Source organism: Anomaloglossus baeobatrachus, chromosome 8 (assembly GCF_048569485.1).
Source record: "Anomaloglossus baeobatrachus isolate aAnoBae1 chromosome 8, aAnoBae1.hap1, whole genome shotgun sequence".
NCBI lineage: Eukaryota > Metazoa > Chordata > Amphibia > Anura > Aromobatidae > Anomaloglossus > Anomaloglossus baeobatrachus.
Genome location: NC_134360.1, coordinates 64,687,122 through 64,705,591, shown reverse-complemented (window position 1 = coordinate 64,705,591; position 18,470 = coordinate 64,687,122). Strand labels below are relative to the sequence as shown.

At 49.1% G+C, this 18,470-nt stretch overlaps 1 long non-coding RNA gene across 1 annotated transcript in view; it reads left to right on the top strand.

The window, feature by feature from the left end:
- Positions 1–5,063: 5,063 nt before the first annotated feature.
- Positions 5,064–18,470, top strand: part of LOC142249218 (uncharacterized) — a 48,157-nt gene continuing 34,750 nt past the window's right edge. Inside the window, exon 1 of the long non-coding RNA XR_012725012.1 lies at positions 5,064–5,211. This is a non-coding gene — a long non-coding RNA (uncharacterized LOC142249218). The remainder of the gene's footprint in view (positions 5,212–18,470) is intronic.

Genomic DNA, 18,470 nt, shown 5'->3' with positions numbered 1-18,470 from the left:
TGTCACACTAGTTATGGGGACGTACCACGTGTACGATGACAGAGAAGGGAAACCCTGGTTCCAGGGAAAGGGGAGATGGTGACCCCTGACCAAGCCTTCTGCTGGCCCTTTGCTCCCCTGACCACCCTAAGTAGGTTTTGTACTTATGCACCGAGCAGGATTCCTGACTCTGACTGACCGTAGAACAGGGACCTAGTTAGGGAACGGATGGGATGAGCGCTTAGTCAACCCCACTAAGCTCTAAAGAAGACATAGGTATCACACACAGGGGAAAACACAGGATGACTCAGAGAAAGGTACAGCAATGAACAACAATGTTTCTTCAGATGGATGCAAGCTGACTAGCTGCATCCAAGGCCTGTATAGTTTTTAACTCTATCACCAGCAAAGACCAAGGGAAGTGCTGATGATTAACAGCTGGAAGGTGAGGAAATCTGCAGGGTCCTAAAGGTAAAGGGACTAACCTCAAATAGAGAAGAGAATGTCAGGGAACAGTTTGTGTAGCCAAACGCTATGACCTTTTACAGCCGGACATCACGACACTGTCTGTCAATTGTGAGACACCTGTGACATCTCCTTTTCTGGCAATTACAGCTGTAAGTCGCCTTGGGTAAGTCTCTATGAGCTCTTCCCTTCTTGATACTGGGAGTTTTGCCCAATCCTCAAGGCAAAAGTGCACCAGCTCCTTCAAGTTAAATGGTTTCCTCTGGTGACCAGCAATCTTCAAGTCTGACCATAGATTCTCATTGGATTAAGATCTGAACTTCAACAAGACCACTCCAATACATTAACACGTTTCCTCTTAAACCACTTGAGTGTTACTTTAACAGTAGCTTTGGTTCATTGTCTTGTTGGAAGGTGAATCTTTATCCCAGTCTCAAATCACTGACAGACTGAAACAGGTTTTGTGACCGCAGCTCCTGACTGACTGGAAGTCAGAGGTAATGGTCACAAGCTTTCAATGCAAGACTATAAGAGCCTTATTCTGGCCTCGTTATGGTGTAAGAAGATGGACATACTGCCATGTTCTCCCTTGAAGACACAAATATTGTTATGGTGTATAATGTGTACTGTGCCATGCGGTATTGGTGACAGATTGCATTTTGCTTACAGTAGGGAGAGTTAGATATAGGGGTTGGGACTAACCTGGAGTGGAAAGAGCTAAAGTGAAAGGACAGAGACATTTTCCTTTCAGAAAGTCAGATAGGGCCCAGCGTGCAGTAAAAGCAGACCTATGGTTGGACTGGTGAGCAGAGCCACATGACGTGGGTATCCCTGACGTGAGAGGAGCCTGAGATAGAAGATAGTAAGATCTTGAAGAAGGAGAAGGAGAGAGAATTGACCGATGAACAGTGTGTGACTGGAGATGGGTCCTGGAACAGAATACCCAGCAGAAAGGCCCCGAGTTTGTAACTCAGAGAGGTAACAGGCCCGGATGGAACAGAAACGTTAGCTGAAGGGAGAATGCCAGGGGCTGGAGTTCCCAAAAAAGCTAAGTCTGGCCATACTGGCAAACCTGTTGAAAAAAAAGACTCTCATTAACTGGACTGTAGTCCTGAGTGTGGTTGTGGTGAAGTAACTAAGAGACATTGAAACTGTGTAAGGTATACTTGAAGATGTAAAGAGACTGGGTATGAAAATGATCCGTGTTGTAAAGGAAACGTTTGTGAAGACGTGCACTCGCTATCCATTGTATATAATCCCTACCAAGTTATCGTTCAGTAGTTTATTATTAAAAGGTGATTTCTCTCATTGAAAAGTCCAACATCTGGTGGCCAGCTGAAGTCACTGGCATAATGTGGCCTGCACAGGAGTAGCGCCCTTGTGGTGCCCCTGAGGCTCAGTCGCCATCTCACTTAAGGTGCAATACTCATCCCGCGTAAGAAAGAGGTTAACCACTGGTTTTCACTTACACAACACACACAGCTCAGGTGCTTTCCCACTGGAACTGGGCTAAAGGTGGTCACCATAACAACAGGTTTTTCCCAGCCACCAATGAGTCATCAGGAAGGTGGGGGCAGCATGGGGGAAGTGAGAGAACACACAGTTTTTACCTCAGAATAGTCTGAGACTCAGAACAACACGGTCACTGTGGAGAGTGCTTCAAAGCTTCCACAGTTAGGACCGGGCAGACTGGAAGGAGCAGGAGATTACTAGTAGAAGAGCTGGTTTACCGGTAGCTCCTGTGGGATGTAGGAGTAACACGGTTGCTGAGGGGAGCGCTTCATTGGTCCCTTGGAACCGGCGCTCTTCACGGTGCAGAGCCCTAGGGTGGTGCAGACTTCAGGTTGCGCCACTAGAATCTCCCGGACAGAGGGATTTCATGTCTCTCTAGCCACCCCAAGATCCTGGAGCACAGTAGCAACATAGAGCCCAGAGTCATGATCACGGTCAGTCCCAAGAGGACTCACGCTGCCTGCACATGGGACAGGAACTTTAACACTAAACAGGGTTACCCAAGCACTTCAGGTCACGGGGAGGCACACTCAAAAGCGCAAGAGGAAGGGCCCACAGACTAATACACCAGTTCTGACCTTTGACTTACCCGTGATTGGCTGGAGCCCATCACAGTGGAGACCGGTACCTCCGGACAGCCCATGAACTGTGAGTAAAAGACCTTGAACTGCAACCCATGTGTCAGCCCATCTTTGCCGGCACCCCGTGTTTTGGCGCCAACGGCTACTACTACCTCCATCATCCTCCCTGGGGCCTAGCTTCATCTGCGAGAAGCGGAACTATCCTAGCTGTAACACCATCCACCCCAGAGGACAGCGACCACAGCAACGGCTAATCCCTGGCCGCGTACCGCCAGTGGTGTCACGAGACAACTACTACTCCCAACATCCCCAATCCTCATTATTTTCATCCCAACCTTTAACCCCTTTTGGTGTACACATCGGGGCCACGGAGCTGGGCAGGGCCACCCGTGACATCCCAGACTCGACATCACTGGCCTGGCGATGAGTAATTTAATCCCCGCCCCGTGGGTGCTACACCCTCATACCACAAGTCCACATAGCCAGGATCCTGTGAGCCATGCTCCCTTCATAGAGACCATAGAACGTAGCACTAAATAGAACTATACTGCGAAGTGAAAAAAAAAAATGAAATACTCATGGGAACAACGGAAACAAAATAAGACCGAAAACTGGCCTCTTCTGATATGGTGATAGGACCTCTTTAAATAAAAATGCAAATTCACAGAGTTGGATAGATAGATGGATGGATGGATAGATAGATAGATAGATAGATAGATAGATAGATAGATAGATAGATAGATAGAAAGATAACAGATAGATAGAGATGGATGGATGGATGGATGGATGGATGGATGGATGGATGGATGGATGGATGGATGGATGGATAGATAGATAGATAGATAGATAGATAGATAGATAGATAGATAGATAGATATGGATGGATGGATAGATAGATAGATAGATAGATAGATAGATAGATAGATAGATAGATAGATAGATAGATAGATAGCTATAGAGATGATAGATATTTTTTTCTATTTTAGGGTGTAGTCATTTGTGAACTGGTGTAGTCCTGGTATGTGTAGAGCTTGCTCCACATGCTGGGACCTGGGCTGGTCTCTATCCACAATTGCCTCTTTTGGAACATGGAAGCGGCTATATACAGTTACAGGTACGTGTGCTCCATTATGGTTCTGCTTTTATCTTTATCTAGGAGGCCGCATGGCACATGAAATATAGAATATAGTGTAGGACCCCCCTATTGAGATTTGCCGTGACGTTGGCAGGGGTAGCCCAAAGAATTGATCAATTACTTGCTAAACATCTCATTTTATATTATTATAGTACAGTTGGAATAAATCTGTGAATTTGCACTTTTTATATGATGCATGCCATTTTCCGATCGTGCTGGCTCCTTTTTCTCATTCGTGAACTTGAAGGTTGCCCCTGCACTTTATTTGGATTAGTGTTGTATTACTTTATGTTTTTAGATAGGTGGGTCGGTGGGTGGATAGATAGATAGATATGTGGCGCCCCTGACCTGGTCAGGCACCACTGAGTACTGCACCCATGCTGGGGACAGTACAATACAGGTAATCCAGAAGGCTGACCGAGGTGTGACTACACAGGCGCATAGTGATCAGGTCTCACACATGTACCTATGAGAGGACCCCTGGGGATCCCAGGAGGGGGAAAAGCCTTCACCTTCACTGGAATAGTGGAGGGGGCCAAAAGCCTCCATCTCCTCTCAAGGGGTGTGGTAAGAGAATCTGGTTGCTAGGTGGCGTAGGCAGGCACAAAAGGGAAAAGAGAAGGAGGAGTAAGGAGTCTGCAGCAGAGTGTGGAGGAGTGAGGAGCAGGAAAGTAAAGCTCTGACAGGAGCAGCAGTGAAGGTCCCAGATGTGAGCCGGTTCAGAGCAGAGTCCAGGGAGCTCCGAGGAGAGCTGACCCCTTCCCCTGGGCTGCTGGAGTCTGACAGCGTCCGCGCAGTGGCTACCGACGGGGGAGAACGGTCAGCTAGGAGTGCTACCCGAAACCCATCTCCAGCTAGAGAGAGAGCACAGAGTGGGAAGTAAGGAGACTGCTAGGGAGAACCAGGCCCAAACGGGCGGCAGATCCCGGAGCGGGGATAGATCCACCTTTCCTTGCTAAACCTGCCGGTGTGGGGCCCTCAAAGCCCACACCACAACACCACAAAAGCCGCAGCCACGTAGCCACAGTTAGGGCCCATAGCTCACAGGAGGCAAGCAGCTGGAGTGAGCTGGTCCAGGCCACAAGCAAACGGCAAACGAAGGGGAGTGAGGCTTCAGCAACTTCCCTGGGTGACCCCCATAGGGACTAAAAGTCGGGGTCACCCCAAACCACCAAGGGCTAAGGAAGGCGAGTTGGTAGTCACCATCAGAAGTCAGCCTGAAGGATACCTGGTTCCCGCCTGGTTCATCCCAGCTACGCCCGGGTTACTCACCCTGCCATCTGAAGTGAGTAAAACCCCTGAAAGACATTCTGCGTGTGTGGAGTTATTCTGCGCCTTGTGGTACTACGCACCTACACAGGGCCCTGGGGCTTGCCTCACTCTCAGGAGGCTATTCCAACTAACTGCACTCACCATCAGCCCCAGGCGTCCCTCAACCTGCAGTGGCGGTCCCCACTGACCGCAATTCTGAGAGTGGCGTCACGACAAGAAGAAGATCTCCTACCTGTGACAAGATCCAGCCGAGTGGAGTCCCTGAAGGTAATGCACCGACACAACACCTGTGGGGCTTCACAGATAGATAGATAGATAGATAGATAGATAGATAGATAGATAGATTCATAGATAATGGATAACTATAGAGATGTTAGATAAAAAGAGATAGATAGATAGATAGATAGATAGATAGATAGATAATGGATGGATAGATAGATAGATGGATAGATAGATGGATAGATGGATAGATAGATAGATAATGGATATAGATAGATAGATAGAGGGATAGATAGATAGATAGATAGATAGATGGATAGATAGAGGGATAGATAGATAGATAGATAGATTGATAGATTGATAGATAGATAGATGGATGGATGGATGGATAGATAGATAGATAGATAGATAGATAGATAGATAGATAGATAGATAGATAGAGGGATAGATAGATAGATAGATAGATAGATAGATAGATAGATAGATAGATAGATAGATAGATAGATAGATAGAGGGATAGATAGATAGATAGATAGATAGATAGATAGATAGATAGATAGATAGATAGATAGATAGAGGGATAGATAGATAGATAGATAGATAGATGGATAATAGATAGATAGATAGAGGGATAGATAGATAGATAGATAGATGGATAATAGATAGATAGATAGATATTAGATTTTTATCACAGATATAATTTTTTTAGTATTTCAGTCTTTCGCTTAGTTGCAGCCCACATATGCAGTGGCGAACTAAAGGTTAACCACTTCCTTCTTGACACAGGATGAGGGATGAGGGGGAGAGACATACCAGAGGGCTGAAGTCACAGTTCTTTTTGGGCATTGCCCTCTGCACTGTGTGATTGTGACACAAAAGTCAGTAGAACAAACACCGGCTGAAATTCCCAGACAATGGCCTCTGTGTTTTGATAAACTGCGTGTCATGTACACAGTCCATATAGGATCCAGCCTCCCATGTACAGAGGCCGGCGTGCAGCAGTGTTGTATTACAAAGCAGGCACCTTGATAAGAGTTTATTGTGTGGTCGTCTGTCCATTGTCAACATGTAATGTGCGCTTTAGAAAATCTGTCGCCAGGTTTTTGCTGCCCCTTCATAGGGCAAAATAATGTAGCGGCAAAGACGAGTGTGAGCCGAGTATGATTCACTGTGATGCTATTCTCTCACATGGGATAATCGGATCACAGGTGCGGAGAAGATGGAGAAACTAATTTCAACATCTTCTCCATTGACTGTGTCGGCATATATCGGACTGCAGTCATATGACATCGAAGTGCAGTCCGACAATTCATACGCACGTGTAGACTTGAATGGGTGTGTGCTGTCTGATATACGCTGCCAATAGCAGCATGCACTAATTAAAACAGCCCCACAGTATAATACTGGAGCAAGTGCTATTCAAAAAAACATCAGATAGCACTCGTCTGAGTTATACGCTAGTGTAAGCGTATATGTCGCGGGGAGGGGATGCGCTCGCCACGCTCGGGTCCGGGGCTTCTGCTGCTGCTGCTCGGTGGCTCGAGCGGTGGACCGGACTCGGGGACTTGAGCAGCGCTCCTCACCTGTGAGTGAAAAGGAGGTAGTTTGGTTAGGGAGATTGTTCGTGACACCACCGACGGGACGTGGTGATGATGGCACCACCGCTGCTGGTGACGGGGATCCCGGGAGAGATGGTAGGGTGCAGCTGAGATGTTGTCCCCTCCGTGGGCAGGGGTTGGTGATCCCGGGGCCCGGTGGTGTAACGGGGAGGCAGGATGGCTGGGGTGCAGGGTTGCAGGGACAGCGCGGCGCGGTGCCGGACGGCACTGGTGTACTCACTCAGACAATCACTGACAGAGTCTCTGGTAAAGCAAAACGGCTGGATGGACGGGTCCCGCAGCCGGCTGCAGTGTTGTTGTTGTTGTGCTCTCCCCGGACGGCTGATGGTGGCTGTCTTTCCCTGCACCTTTTAGAATGTTCTGACTCCTATGGTTGCCCACCGGAAGTCCGCTCCCTGGCGTATAGGTGCCGTAGGAGCCCATTTTGCCCGCAGGCGCTGGCCCTTGGATCTCTAGCCTGTGGCAGTGGCTGTATATCCTCTCTGGGTGGACGGTTGCCTTCAATCGGGACTTGATAGTTGGGAAACCCCTGGGGTTCCTGTCACATTCGGATTTGACTATTGACGGCGGCTCCAAGCCTGGTCGGAGTCCGATGGCCCTGCCTGTGTGCTTAGCTTCACTCCGTTCCCCGATCCAGTACCGGCGGGCCACCGCTCAGCCCCGGTCCTTACGGCTCTGCGGAGTTCCACTAACTCCTGCAGACGGCCACCACCGTCTGCCAACCTTGCTGTCAGTGTCTGGGCTCCAACCCACACACTCGCAGTACGTGACCTCTCACTTTCACCTCCAAACTCTATCTACTGCTTTTCCCACCTCCAGGCCTGTGAACTCCTCGGTGGGTGGGGCCAACCGCCTGGCTCCGCCCCACCTGGTGTGGACATCAGACTCTGGAGGGAGGCAACAAGGGTTTTGTGTTTGGCTGCTGTAACTGCCTAGGGTGGGGGTGTGTGTGTTGGTATGTTTGTGACTACCTGGCTAGTCCAGGGCGTCACATTCCCCCTTGGTAAAATGCAGACCGTCCGCAGGCTGCCCGTCCATCACCGGTTTTATTTTTCAAAACTGTAAAAATATAAATAACAGGTAAAACAGTAAACATTTAAAACATAAGTATTTTCTTCAGGTCACCTTAAACGTTGCACATATAAACATTTTTAATACTGACGGACGGATGTCTTCCGCTCTCCCACCCAAGCAACCTAGCCCTGATGCTGCCCCTAAGAAGTGGGCAGCACCCCTTGACCGCAGTCCAGGTTCAGACTGCCCGAGTGGGAACGGGTACGGTAACTCGCACCCGACTGTCACTTCAGGGGACCCCACGTCCAGGGGGACCCCTGACCCCTGGAGGATGGCCACCGGTCCTGGTGGTGGCCGGGCCCCAGCCTGCTCTGCTGCGAGCCCTTCCTCCAATCTGCCTCTCCGGAGGCGGCAATGGTATCCATCCCACAACATTATTTACAGGCCCACAAGTTCGTGGGTGGCCTGCCAGTTCTCGGCCATGTCCATGAGCAGTTTCTCATGCATACGGTTAACACATAGGGTCCGTCCGGGGACAACTTGCCGGCAACGGCCGGAATAATCACAGTAGATAATCAGGTGAAGCTTCGGTTGGATTATTTTTCATTCATTCAAACTGCTGAGGGTCCCAACGGGGACAACTTGGTTGCAACGGAGGACCGCTGCCACTATTTGAGGTCACACTCGTCCAGGACCTCCTCCAGCTCGATATCCAGACGGCAAGGTGGAGAAGGGGGCTGGAGCCGCATCTACACACCGCGGCTCTCCCTCTGTTTGATGCCCAGGGCGAACCAGCCCCTCTCCCCGCAGTGGCAGGTGTAGGTTACCAGGTTGCCAGGCAAAAGATCGCGACCTGGGTTGCCCGTGGGAAGGTGTGAGTTTACATCGCGGTGGGCCACAAACACTTTGGCCTCCAGGCCCGGCTCGTAGATGAAACCGAACCCCCTTCGCGTGTCAAACTGCCGGACCTGGCCTTCATACACCGGGCCCCGCACCCGAAAAGCGGCATGGCGGAGTGCATCCTTCTCCTTAATCACTCGCGCCATCACTTCGGCCCTCTGCTGCTCCCTGGCGACAATCTCTCAGCCCAACTGGCTTGGTTCCCTGTCCCAATAAGGGGCGTTGGCAGACCCCTGCGCTCGGGTCGGGCCCCGCTGGACCGCGCCCACACCGGCCACAATCGGTACTCTCTTGTGGGGGTCCTACGGTGACGTGTCCTGGACTGCTGCTTTGCAGTGGCGGCCCGGCGCAGCCTCAGCCGAGGCGTGGGACTCAGGGACAGCTGGCCTCACCGGTTGAGCCTTCGGGTCCGCAGCGGATGGTTCTTCCACGGCCGGGCGGACTGCCGGAGCCGGGACAGTCTCGGGTGCGGCCACCTCTGGGGCCGACGGCTTCTTGTCATGGACGGGCACCTCTCGCGGGATCATCCATGGCAGCGGGAGGGATGCGGGCCGTTCACGGACAACGCCCCCAGGGCGGTCCTCTAGGATGGACGGGTTTGATTCCGCTATCGGTGTTGGGGGTAGCGGTCCAAGCAGAGGGGCAACAGCAACCGGTACGGATGGTGGGGGAGGCAGGAGGGTGAGCGGGCGCAGGCCGGGCCCCTCAGCCACAGCGGCCGGTCCTTCTCGGACACAGGGGCGTGGGTCGCTTACCCGCTCCTCCAACACTGCCTCCACCTCGCGTCTCCGCACGGCCGCTGCCACTTCCTCCATCTCGGCCACCCAGCGCTCCATCAAGAACTGGACCCGGGTTTGAAGGCGGCAGCACATTTGTGCGGTCCGGGCTTCCACCCACGCCGCCGTTCCTGGCGTGGGCTCGGGAATCTCGGCATCACCGGACGGGACGGACATGCTTGCTGGCAGACTTCCAGGAACCGGATATGTTGCAGAGTCCTGGCGTCCCCGCTTTTTATGCCCTCGGCTACATTAGGCAGGCTTTCACTCGCCCCCCCCTTGGTTCTTTCTAGCACTTCCGCTTGTTGGGGGCGGGGCTTCGCTTTCGCGCCTTCCCTGCTCGGGGAAGACGTTCGAGAGGAAGATTTTCGCGCCAAAGATGGCGGCGCTTTCAATTTTTCGGCCGGACGCCGCCGGCGGAGACTGCAAGGCGCACTTCTACTGGTAAGTAGATCGGCTCGATCCTGTTCGTGACGCCAAGTTGTCGCGTGCGGAGGGGACGCACTCGCCATGCTCGAGTCCGGGGCTTCTGCTGCTGCTGCTCGGTGGCTCGAGCGGTGGACCGGACCCGGGGACTCGAGCAGCGCTCCTCACCTGTGAGTGAAAAGGGGGTGGTTTGGTTAGGGAGATTGTTCGTGACGCCACCCATGGGACGTGGTGATGATGGCACCACCGCTGCTGGTGACGGGGATCCCGGGAGAGATGGTAGGGTGCAGCTGAGATGTTGTCCCCTCCGTGGGCAGGGGTTGGGGATCCCGGGGACCGGTGGTGTAACGGGGAGGCAGGATGGCTGGGGTGCAGGGTTGCAGGGACAGCGCGGCGCGGTGCCGGACAGCACTGGTGTACTCACTCAGACAATCACTGACAGAGTCTCTGCAGCCGGCTGCAGTGTTGTTGTTGTGCTCTCCCCGGACGGCTGATGGTGGCTGTCTTTCCCTGCACCTTTTAGAATGTTTTGACTCCTGTGGTTGCCCACCGGTAGTCCGCTCCCCGGCGTATAGGTGCCGTAGGAGCCGGTTTTGCCCGCAGGCGCTGGCCCTTGGATCTCTAGCCTTTGGCGGTGGCTGTATATCCTCTCTGGGTGGACGGTTGCCTTCAATCGGGACTTGGTAGTTGGGAAACCCCTGGGGCTCCTGTCACATTCGGATTTGACTATTGACGGCGGCTCCAAGCCTGGTCGGGGTCCGATGGCCCTGCCTGTGTGCTTAGCTTCACTCCGTTCCCCGGTCCGGTACCGGCGGGCCGATGCCCGTCCCCGGTCCTTACGGCTCTGCGGAGTTCCACTAACTCCTGCAGACGGCCACCACCGTCTGCCAACCTTGCTGTCAGTATCTGGGCTCCAACCCAGACACTCGCAGTACGTGACCTCTCACTTTCACCTCCAAACTCTATCTACTGCTTTTCCCACCTCCGGGCCTGTGAACTCCTCGGTGGGTGGGGCCAACCACCTGGCTCCGCCCCACCTGGTGTGGATATCAGACTCTGGAGGGACGCAACAAGGGTTTTGTGTTTGGCTGCTGTAACTGCCTAGGGTGGGGGTGTGTGTGTTGGTATGTCTGTGACTACCTGGCTAGTCCAGGGCGTCACATATAACGGTTGTAAAGACGCGAAACGGCCATCGTCCAACAGATTGTGTGTACCCAACTCCCTCACGCCTTTCCCCCTGACCTGATGGTCGAATAAAACAGCTTTTTTTACCGCATATCTGGTGAGTGCCTTCCGTCTCTTTTCACATGGATAATAAGCACCTTTCTGCCTATGCACAGTATAGGCAGAAAGCTATCAATGAGTGGCACAGTGTATGTTACACATGTACAGAGACAGGTTGTCATTACCAGCAGTGACCTGTGGAAAGTTCTTGGAGCCTGTCATTGTTTGTTACTGTTTCACAGTTGAGGTCTGAACCTCTTCTAGTGTCCTCTTGTGTATTGAGCCACATTGGCTGCAAACCAGCCTGATGTACTATATTTAAGTAGTTACAGACTTGTGTCAAGACAAAAGCCAGAAAACATTACAGAGATTGGAGCTGACCTGAAAATATAATTTGCCCAGTATAAGTTGATATACATGCAGTAGGAGCTTGTTCTCACTGTGGCCATTCCCTAAAAGAAAAAAAAAACAAGATAAAAACAAAAAATGAGTATATACCCTATAGTAAAGTAAATAGTAGTAGTACATGAGGCAAGGTGAGGATCCAATACTAGAGTAGGACCGTACCGACTGGGAACACCTTGTCGCGGTGGGATGGCTTTTACACTCCTTGATCAAACAGTGTTATCCAACTACCCTATGTTATTTACATGTACTACTATTATTTACTTATTTATTCTATTATAAGTTATATGCTCTTTTTATATTGTTCGTAAACCACCAAGTACCTTTAGCAATAAACTATAACCACCAAGCATATGGACAAAAGATTGTAACCACTAAGTGCCGATGCCACACACTGTAACCAACAATCCTTTGTATCATATACTGTAACCAAGAAGCCTCTGGAGTAAAACTCTATATGAAAGTATGCGATATACATTGCAACTGCTTCCATGGTCAACCACTGCATCTACAGTCATCAACGTTGCCCATTTCTTGGTCTCCCCAATGCTGAGACATACAGGCAGATACTTATCCATCATTCAGTAACATCCAGGAGGCATCTGAGTGGCTTCTGCAGTAGAAGAAGGACCCCAAACATATATCAAATGTCCTTAGAACTATCTTCAGTGTAAAGAATAACAAACACTCCTGGAAGTGATGATCCGGCCCCCGCAGAGCCCTGATCTCAACATCATTGGGTCTGTCTTGGCTTATAGAAGGATTTATGTAATCAGAAATCTATAGACGATCTGTGGTTAGTTCTCCAAGATGTTTGGAACAACCTCCCTGCTGAGTTCCTTCCAAAACTGCATACAAGTATACCTAGAAGAATTGATGCTGTTGTGAAGGCAAATATTGATTCAATTTAGGTTTCTCTTTTTTTCATTAATTTTACTTTTCCTTAAAGAGGTTATCCACTACTCAGACATCTCTGGCCTCGACACTGGTTCTCCTAGGGATCATGTGACATTCTTCTCTCATGTTATCTCTGTGGCCCATTAGCACTAGCTTCTCTTTTTCCAAAATCATTGACATCCAGAGGAAGTCAGAGAGCAGCCGCTGCTGAACTCTCGCTATCTCCGGATGTCTGATTTGTTTGAAGGAGGGAAGCCAGCGCTGATTGGTCACAGTGATCACATAACATAAAAATGTCATACAATCCCCAGGAGAACCAGTGTTGAAAAGGGGGTGGGTATAGGTGTTATTATTTTACTCTTGGGAAACAAGGATTGAGAGGCGGTTGTCAACCCTTTGATTTTTAAAAATAAATATTAACACCTATTGTTGAAAGAGTTTTTAGTGTGCAGCACCTGCCTAAAAGTTTTGCACAGTACTGTATGTAGGCGGCTAATTGAAGTTAATTGAATGCTATAATACAGAAAGACATGTAGTGACTATGGCTCTATACATATGCCTTGGCCTTAACCGTGTGGCCTAATGAGACTTGTAGGAATTTCCAAGTGCACATAGAAGCAATGAGTGAGTCCTAAGTGAGAGTTATACAAGGGGCTGCTGACAAGTCTTTGTTATCTTTTTTTGTTTCTATGGCAACGAATGTTACATCACATGAAAGCCTTATGTGTCTAATATATGTGTGACGCCCTGGCAAAACCAGGTAGTCACAAATAGGCCCCCGCATAACATCTTCCCTCACTAGGAAACATACAGCCAACCTAGAAACCCTAGTCAACCCTCTTTAGGGAAAGAAAGACACACCAGTGGGCGTGACCAGGTTGTTGGACACGCTCACCCAGGGGTCCAGACAGCCCGGGGCTGGAAAACAGTAGTGAGTTGAGTTTGGAGTTCAAGGTGGAGAGGAGTGTGGGCTGGAGCTAAGTGTAGCTCCAGCAGGAAAGTTCAAGTTGAACGGTGCCAGGGTAGGAGCCCTGGTGCCACTGGCTAGGAGGCAGACGGTGGGCTCCGTCAGCAGGAGACGGGAAGACGGCTTGACAGAACCGAGGTGGACAGGGACAGGGTTGTAGCCCGCCGGTACTGACACGGGGAACCGACCCGGAAACCGTAGCACAAAGGGGGGTACTCGGACCCTGAAGCCAGAACCGAAAACAAACAGACTGGTTAATTCACCGATTGAGGCCAGGACTAGAGGTCCTGTCCCACCCAAAGTCCCTCATAGAAAACAACAGCCCACCGATTAGGGATAAGAGGTCACCGCCAGGGCCCATAGATCCCACGGGCCAGCGTCTGCGGGCACGGCTCCTTAGGCCACATCCAGCCGGGAGCAGACTCCTGAGTTTCACGCTAGGAAGTCCACCTTATGTGAGCAAGGATGGTTGACCTTAGGGAGATCAACATCCACCACTGCGGAGACACCATCACGTGTTTCTCAACGCAGTGATTCTAGAGCAATGCCCCCTAGGAAATATTCAAAGCAAGAAGGTCTGCGGAGACACCATCACATGTTTCTCAACGCTGGCAGGAAACTAGCCAGGTCTTTCACCGGGAAGGAACAACCACGGGAAGGGCAGTCTCCAGTCAAGGAAGTCCACCTTACACAAAACAGTGCAGAGAAAAGGAGAGAGACCACCAGCCGGGTGGGGTACCCGAATGCAACTGGCCGCGGCACCGGCCACCAGCACCTTGGTTTACCAGAGACTCGGGTGGTTTATTAACTGTGAGTACACAAACACTCCCTACGGTCGCTATACCCTGCATAGAGACATCGGTCTCGGGGCCACCATCCCTACCCACAGAGGTGTTAACAACTAGCTGCCACAACATCTCCCCCGGGTGACCTACTACAGCAGTGTTGGTGTCCCACTTCACCACACACCGTGGGTGGCGTCACAAACTTACTACGGCCTAGCCCGTACATCTACGTCCCCCTTTTTATTCGGCATGTCCGAAAGACCCCCGGGTCTGGAGACCCTCGAGCCACCACACCAGAATGCCCGGACCCGAGCAGCTCCGGCTGCTGGCACGGGGGCGGCACATATGTTTTCAAAATTTTGTGTTTGTTGCTTATGGCAACAGTGTTCTACGCATGCGGGAAAATATAATGGCAGAATCTAATGCGATATTCACAGCAACTGAGAGCAGAGGAGTGATAAAATTCTTGTTTCTGCACGCAAAGTCCGCGAAGGATATTCATGGTGATATGTCGCAGACATTAGGGGATCAATGCCCTTCATATTCCACAGTTAAGAACTGGGTAGTCAAATTTAAAATGGGTGACTTCAGCCCCAATGATGAGGAACGTCCTGGATGCCTGAGAGTGGTTGATGTTCCGGAGATCGTCGATGCTGTGCACAACCTCATACTGGAGAATCCACGAATTTCAGCTAAAGCAATAGCAGACATCATGGGTATTTCCTGTGAACATGTTTGTGTCATTGTCCATGAACATTTGGACATGAGGAAGCTATCTGCAAAGTGGGTCCCTAGATGTTTGACAACAGATCAGAGAAGCATGAGAGAGAAAACTTCCCGGTCCATTTGTCAGCGTTTCCGGACTGATAAGAACTTAATGGATCGACTGGTCACTATGGATGAGGCCTGGATTTATTTGTATGACCCTGAAAACAAGGAGCAGTCAAAAGAGTGGAGGCACAGTGGTTCTCCTCGTCCAAAGAAGTTCAGGGTGCAAAAATCAGCCACTAAGGTGATGGCGTCTGTGTTCTGGGATAAGGAGGGCGTGCTGCTAGTGGACTATCTTTAAAAGGGTTTCTCCATCAATGCTTGATATTATGTTGAACTTTTAGACCAATTGTATGCAGCTCTAAAGGCCAAAAGACGTGGCAAGCTGTCCAAACGAATCTTGTTCCTGCAAGACAGCGCCTCCGCTCACACTGCACAAGAGATCATGGCAAAACTGGCAGAGCTGGGCTTCCTGCTGGTTGACCACGCACCTTATTCACCAGATCTAGCTCCCTCCGACTATCATCTGTTTCCAAACCTTAAGAAACACCTCAAGGGTACCAAATTTCACACCATTTCTGATGTCATGGATGCTACAGATGCCTGGTTTGAGGCACAAGCCTAGCCTTTTTGCTAGGCTTACAGAACTTGGAATACTGATGTAAGAAGTGTATTGTCATCAGTGGAGAGTATGTGGAATAAATGTAAAGTTTCATCATCCTATCTCGTTTCTTTCTGGGAAAAGCCAAAGACTTATCAGCAGCCCATCGTAAAATCAGGCAGACCGGCCAAGAGTGTGTACAAGGGGTATGAGAGTGTCATTACATCGGGAGTGTGTGAGCCTCTTTAATAAATCTCTCTTGATTGTAGGGCCGATACTGTGTGTTCTGTGAATACCTGCTGCGGAGCACATACACAGCCTGCTCCAAAATACATTTAGCTGCCAGACTTATTTAATCTTAAGTGTCTTGTCACTGCAAAGCAAGGTGATTTACACCTGGATTTCCTTTATGGAAACATCAATATACTGCATAAAGAGTTTCTCTAAAGCAGAGATACCAGTTCTCCCAGAATGACCATGAAAATCACAAACATTTATCTGCCCTTGCTCCTTACGCTTTCTTTCCCTTACACTCCACAATCCGGATTATTGACTAGACAGACACCCGGCATCCCCGGCGATCAGCTGTTTCCGATGCTCAGTTCCAGAGCTTTCTATCTTCTGATAGCGGCCACTGATTTGAAAAGGAGGTCGGATGAGCAGTACCCACCCAGAAGGCAGGGCAGCTCCAGAACTGAGCCGGCAACACCGATAACAGCTGATCGGCAGGAGTCAGACATTAGACATGGATGACCTATCCTAAGGACAGGCCATCAATGGCCTGTCACCTCTTTAAGACTGGTGTTTCACGCATGAGTCATAATGAGGGGTGTGTAAGAATAAGATGTAGTGAATTCAATATGAAGTGAACGCCAATTATTGAATTTGGCGCAACTTATCAGGGGAATGAGCCTCACAAAAAAAAGTTACTCTAGTCAGGGACTGGAGTAGCATTTCTGGAGTAAGAAGCACTTTCCATGCCCTGTCCAACCCAGCTGCTCCCTAGCTCTGCCCATTTTTTAGGGGGGAGGCGCTTGTAACCAATGTGAGAATATGCATTACACAAACGCATTGGCGCTATATAAAGTGGTTTTACACCAGTTTTTTGGCATAAAAAGTATGACAGATATGGCTACCACACATAGGGATATTATGAATGGGGCCATATCACAAGACATTATCAGTAGAGAGGTGGCTGGAACTCCCATATAAAGGATAGGGATATTATGAATGGGGCCATATCCCAAGACATTATCAATAGAGAGGTGGTTGGAAATCACATACAAAGGATGGGATATTATGAATGGGGCCATATCACAAGATATTGTCAGTGGAGAGGTGGTTGGAACTTCCATACAAAGGATGGGATATTATTATTAGGATATTATTAGGGATGATCGGCTTTGCGAATACTTGCCGAATAGGTCACCGCTAGTCGACTATTCGCGAATATTCGATGCGCAATGTAAGTCTATGGGAAACCCGAATAACAACTATTCGGGCTTACCATAGACTTACATTGCGCATCGAATATTCGCATAGCGGCGACCTATTCCTCGGATATTCACAAAGCCGAATATTTGAGGTATTCGATCATCCCTACATTTTATGAATGGGACCATATCACAATACATTGTCAGTGGAGAGGTGCTTGGAACTCCCATACAAAAGAATAGAGAGAGCCATGAATGCGCTGCCACCTCTCCACTGACAATGGTGCATACAAGGGATACATTATGTTAAAAAATGTGAGTCCCATTGGTGTGACTCACTTTTACAAATATACAAGATGGGAATACCCCTATAAAAAAAAAGTACACCTAGAGTCTGTACACATTACATTGCTACTTGCCTGACTCTTGTTGGGTTGCTTGCATGAATCTTGCAGATATAGCGTCTCTTTTGGTCTTTATCACGCCTTATCTGCAGCTGTAAATCACCTAATTATTTATTCCCTGTTGCTGTATATGTTTCCACCCTGCAGTAAAGAGATTGTCACCATTAATTTCAGTTTCAAACCCGAACAAGGCGCAAAACCTAATTTTCCAGTAGACATGCACAAGCAGGGATGGGATTCTGCCAGTTCTACCAAGTTACCCCGAGCTTGTTGTTAAACTAACCTCCGGTTTGGAGTATCGGGAGACACAGTATGCTAATCCAGTTCCCCTTCACTCGATTCAGTTCTATATCCTTCAATAAGACATAAGGCCTGCTCATATCTTCAATACCTGTCTGTCTCTTTCCCTTCCAAATTCTAATATTGTCTTTGTCTGAATGAATAGAACTTTGCAGCCTTGGGTATGATTATTTTATAGTTTAACACCCTTAACTTCATGCTCCTTCATTGTTTAATCTGAACCCCCATTGTCAGTTGTGGCAGCTCCTCAATTAGTGCCTATTTGGCAAAATAGACCCATATAACTATAATGCCAATTAGCAAGTTAATTTTAAAGGTCCACAGCACTATTAGATGGCTACACATTCTACTAGACATGTGATACTGAAGGTCATAGTTAATAATAATTGAGGACAATGGGGTGCCAATAACTCATTAGTTCATAAGTCACATGTTGGTTCTGGTGCAATATTCATGTATTGGTGATAGTTTTTTTTTGCTGTACTGATGATGGTTCTGGCGATATGTTCATGTACTGATGGTGGCTCTGGTTCTGAATTCATGCATTGATAGTGGTTTTGGAGATGTATTCTTGTACTGATGATAGTTATTATTATTATTTATTATTATTTATTATTATAGCGCCATTTAATCCATGGCGGTTTACATGTGTTCTCATGCTGTATTCATGTACTGGTGGTAGCTTTGTTGCTGTATTGATGTGGTGAATGTGGTTCTGTAGATGTATTCTTGTTTTGATGATGTTTCTGGTGCTGTATTCATGCACTAGTAATGATAGCTCTGATAAT